Source organism: Tachysurus vachellii, chromosome 3 (assembly GCF_030014155.1).
Source record: "Tachysurus vachellii isolate PV-2020 chromosome 3, HZAU_Pvac_v1, whole genome shotgun sequence".
Taxonomy (NCBI): domain Eukaryota; kingdom Metazoa; phylum Chordata; class Actinopteri; order Siluriformes; family Bagridae; genus Tachysurus; species Tachysurus vachellii.
The window spans coordinates 2,256,616-2,261,468 of record NC_083462.1 but is presented as its reverse complement, the minus strand read 5'-3'; positions in this window follow the sequence as shown (position 1 = coordinate 2,261,468).

Genomic DNA, 4,853 nt, shown 5'->3' with positions numbered 1-4,853 from the left:
AGCTCCCAAACTCTGGAATAGTCTTCCTGATAGTGTTCGGGGCTCAGACACACTCTCCCAGTTTAAATGTAGATTAAAAACTCATCTCTTTAGTCAGGCGTACACATAACACATCCCGTTATATTATATTGTGCACTATTACACTAGACTTGCACATTTTTATGAACAGCAGATATGTTAATCCCTCTACACTGCTCTTCTCTTTTTCAACCCATGCCGAGACACCCAGACATTGTACCAGCTGCGATCATCTTCCGTGCGATGAAGTTTTTGGATCTCCGCTGAGATGAGGCCGACTCTGTGAGAATCCTGAGACATCTGCAGATCTACCAGCTCCAGTTGGACTCTGTGATACAAAGAGGAGATCTGAACTCCATGTGATCCCTACACCAATACAACATTTGTCTGACTGTATATTTGGAATCACACCATCTAGTGTCACCCATATGAGGATGGGTTCCCCTTTGAGTCTGGTTCCTCTCAAGGTTTCTTCCTTTACCAATCTAAGGGAGTTTTTCCTTGCCACTGCTGCCTGAGTCACCTCAGACTTGCTCATTGGGGATAAATACATATACATACATACATACATACATACATACATACATACATACACACTGTGAACTATATATATTTTGAATTTTTATTATATTAATTCTCTATAATACTCCTTATGTTTATCTTCTGTTCTATGTTTATGTTCTGTAAAGCTGCTTTAAGACAATTTCCATTGTAAAAAGCGCTATACAAATAAACTTGAATTGTATTGAATATATATATATTACATATATACTTCATTTTTTATAAGCAGTCAAACCAGACAAGGTCAACTTGACTCGGTGCTCATAATTTGCATAGGAATGCAGAAGAGGTCTGCAGAAGAGTTAAGGAAGTTCACATACTGTATTACTGCATTTCAGTGTCTTGGTTTTATATGAGAAATATTTTGTAGTTCAAATGTACCTCAATAATTAAACAAAATATTGTTGTTACTTGAAAATGTTTTATTAATTATAGCCTTTGTCTTTCTACAGCCCGTATAACTTGTCACTTCAGTCAGCTTTAATCTGATGTGGATTTCTGCTCGGTTACCAATATTCTATCAAACACACACACACACACACACACACACACACACACACACACAGAGGGAGAAGAGAGAACAGTCTCAAACACACAGGAACTGAAAGAAATGCAAATTAATCATCTAGAACAGATAACATCTCAAGAATTTTCTGTCATCAAGTGTCACACTTGCAGCCTTCAGGAAACATCAAGTAAGAAAAACAGGAATGTGGCTGTGGGGATTTTCCCATTTTAGAAGCAATAGTATTCGTGAGTTCAGGCACTAATGTAGTATGAGGAGGTCAGGAGGTTCCAACTTTGTCATACTGTTTGTGCCTCTTAGTTCCATTGAAGGAACAAATTAATGCTACAAAATACAAAGCCATTCTAGGCAACTGTGTGCTTCCATCTTTGTGGGTAACAATTTGGAGAAGAGACTTATCATATTCTTCTGATGTCAGTAGGATCTGAGGGTTTTCCCAGTGTTTCAAGTGGCACAGTGGTAGGTTTTAGATATAATTAAACAAACTTTTAGTACATGCTACACCCACTTCAGGTTTACATGTGAATATGGATGTTTGTATCACTAAACAGATCCAGCTAGTGGCATTGCATTAGTATGTGTATTAGTGTTCATTAATGTTAACTCTCATCTCATCTGTCAACAAGCCGCAATTGTTCAGACAGGTTTCCGAGCTCTTTATGAATTATTTCTCTGTGAATTCTGGAATTCAACTCACTCACCCAGTGTATTTATGATCTGTAATGCCCCTTGCCCTTGCCATGACCATGTGGAGTTTGAGTGAATGCATGGTGGAAAAGCGGTTATAGGGTGTAGGGGACAGTGGGGACGGTTACAGCATAAGGCAGTGGCAACATTGACACATGTACTTCATTTTGAAAACTGCATGGCCTGTATCAAAGTCTTGTCTTAACTCTGTGGGAATAAACAGAGTTCCTATCACCTCACAGCTCAGAGGTAGGAGCAGCAGTGTGACCCAAAAATATAAAAAGGCATAAAAGCAAGATGGCACCGCGAATGGCAGCCTCAGTGCTTAGCCCCACAGTGTTTTGTTCTGTTTTTGTTAGTTTTTCCTGTTCTTTGTCAAGAAAACCCGATTAGTTTCACCAGAGATGAACTGCTGAACATTCGGCAGTACACACCACAAGATATTTTTCCGGTTTTTGAGTATTCTGACGTTTTGCCAAATATCGTAGTTGGCGGAGCGGCTGCGCTGTTTAATGAGACTGAAAAAGAGCAGCTTAGGCCAAAAATAGGACAGGTACTATGGGTTGCAAAACAAACCAGACCAGACATTATGTTTGATGCAAGCAGCTTAGCGTCTAATATAAAAGATGCCACTGTCCAGTCTATTCATGAGACAAATAAGGCCATTAGAAAGATTAAATCTGAAGAGGTTACTCTCAAGTTTCAGCATTTGGGAAACAATGATGCTCTGAACTTTATTGTTTTCAGTGACGCTTCCCTTGGAAATCTCCCTGATGGGGGCACACAAGGGGGAACCTTGATTGGTCTCATGGGAGAAGGAGGGAAGTTTTCTCCTCTCAGCTGGCAATCTAAGAGAATTCGACGTGTGGTGTGGAGACTCTGGCAGGTGAAACTTTGGCCCTGTCAGATGGAATAGATAATGCTGTGTTTCTGGCTACCCTATTTTCTGAGCTCACCACTGGAAATGCTGAGATGAATGCTCCTCCCTTGATCTGTGTTACGGACAATCACTCTCTGTTTGATGCGCTTAAGTCAATGAAACAGGTCTCTGAGAAACGACTTCGACTGGACATCAGCAGTATAAAGGAGCTCATACAGAGCAAAAGGATAAAGAAAATACTCTGGTCCGATACAAAAACTCAACTCGCTGACTGTCTTACAAAAAAGGGAGCATCTGCTCTGGTGTTATTGAAAGCACTCAGTGAAGGACTATGGTGCAATGGAAAGCACTCAGCTTAGGACTGTAGATATTAAGCTTAATTTTGAAAAGATTGAACACTTCCAATTGTGTGTGTAGCAACTTTTCTGTTTACAGCAATTTTGGACTTTGTTATACATTTTTTTTATTTGGAACTTTAAAAAAAAAAAATTGATTTCTTTAAGTAAAGGGAGATTTTTAACATGTTATTCCTCCCCTACTCTGTTCATTACAGCATAAGGTGCTTCTATTCTGTTAAATACGGTACAATGTGCCGAAAGTTTCTTAGCGCATGTGCAGCGCGGGTTGTTCAGTGTGTGAGTGATGGTGATGCCGAACAGTGGAATAAAGTTGTGTAGACAATAAACAGTTGCCTAGAATGGCTTTGTATTTTGTAGCATTAATTTGTTCCTTCACTGGAACTAAGAGGCACAAACAGTATGACAAAGTTGGAATCTCCTGACCTCCTCATACTACATTAGTGCCTGAACTCACGAATACTATTGCTTCTAAAATGGGAAAATCCCCACAGCCACATTCCTGTTTTTCTTACTTGATGTTTCCTGAAGGCTGCAAGTGTGACACTTGATGGCAGAAAATTCTTGAGATGTCATCTGTTCTAGATGATTAATTTGCATTTCTTTCAGTTCCTGAGCGTTTGAGACTGTTCTCTGTTCTCCCTCTGTGTGTGTGTGTTTGATAGAATATTGGTAACTATAGCTATTTTTGACCTAAGCTGCTCTTTTTCAGTCTCATTAAACAGCGCAGCCGCTCCGCCAACTACGATATTTGGCAAAACGTCAGAATACTAAAAAACCGGAAAAATATCTTGTGGTGTGTACTGCCGAATGTTCAGCAGTTCATCTCTGGTGAAACCGATCGGGTTTTCTTGACAAAGAACAGGAAAAACTAACAAAAACAGAACAAAACACTGTGGGGCTAAGCACTGAGGCTGCCATTCGCGGTGCCATCTTGCTTTTATGCCTTTTTATATTTTTGGGTCACACTGCTGCTCCTACCTCTGAGCTGTGAGGTGATAGGAACTCTGTTTATTCCCACAGAGTTAAGACAAGACTTTGATACAGGCCATGCAGTTTTCCAAATGAAATGCACGTGTCAATGTTGCCACTGCCTTATGCTGCAACCGTCCCCACTGTCCCCTACACCCTATAACCGCTTTTCCACCATGCACTCACTCAAACTCCACATGGTCATGGCAAGGGCAGGGGGCATTACAGATCATAAATACACTGGGTGAGTGAGTTGAATTCCAGAATTCACAGAGAAATAATTCATAATGAGATCGGAAACCTGTCTGAACAATTGCGGCTGTATGACAGATGAGATGAGAGTTAACATTAATGAACACTAATACACATACTAATGCAATGCCACTAGCTGGATCTGTTTAGTGTTACAAACATCCATATTCACATGTAAACCTGAAGTGGGTGTAGCATGTACTAAAAGTTTGTTTAATTATATCTAAAACCTACCACTGTGCCACTTGAAACACTGGGAAAACCCTCAGATCCTACTGACATCAGAATAATATGATATAAGTTTCTTCTCCAAATTGTTGCCACAAAGATGGTGTTAACATGTTATTCCTCCCCTACTCTGTTCATTACAGCATAAAGTGCTTCTATTCTGTTAAATATGGTACGGTGTGCTGAAAGTTTCTTAGCGCATGTGCAGCACGGGTTGTTCAGTTTGTGAGTGACGGTGATGCCGAACAGTGGAATACAGTTGTGTAGACAATAAACGTCGTGTTTATTTCAATTAACATGGTAGCAGAGGATGGTTAAAGGATGGCAGCGAGTTATAAAGTTCCGCCGAAGTTTGATGAAGCCACGCCATACA